The 471-nt window shown below is 31.2% G+C and overlaps 1 protein-coding gene across 1 annotated transcript in view; it reads right to left on the reverse strand.

The window, feature by feature from the left end:
* Nucleotides 1-471, reverse strand: part of LOC119587670 (serine-rich adhesin for platelets-like) — a 10,856-nt gene that overhangs the window by 8,097 nt on the left and 2,288 nt on the right. The gene's annotated exons all lie outside the window — the stretch shown is intronic.

The raw sequence follows: 471 nt of genomic DNA on the forward strand, positions 1-471 counted from the left end.
GTTATGGTAAAAGTATTAATTCATAAAACTAGGATTAGTGCAGATATGAAAATATATTCACTTAATGCTGTATTTCAATTTATTTATGTTTGCCAGAACGTAATTTATTCTACTACTACACAAATATTTTTGAAACAATTTTTGGGGATTTGCAAATTAATGTAATATGTTCTACAGTACTCCCACAGGACACTTCAGAAAAAAATTAGTACTGTCAGTGTAGCTTACTCGTGCCAGTAACCTTAGGGGTTTGTAAAGATAACAGAAAAAGGCTTTAGTATCGTTCAACTAGACAAATTTGTGCACAGGTAGCTGTTGGTAAGGTTCGAGAAGCTACCAAACACTACAGTATTTTGGAAAAACTTAATATCTACTCTTAGTATAGCAATACACTTATTAAATCTTTAAACATGGAATGGTAAGTCAACCCTTGAATGATAAGGTAAAAAAAGACCCTAATGTTGAATGTAA

The sequence above is a fragment of the Penaeus monodon genome, chromosome 23 (genome assembly GCF_015228065.2).
Source record: "Penaeus monodon isolate SGIC_2016 chromosome 23, NSTDA_Pmon_1, whole genome shotgun sequence".
Classification (NCBI taxonomy): Eukaryota; Metazoa; Arthropoda; class Malacostraca; order Decapoda; family Penaeidae; genus Penaeus; species Penaeus monodon.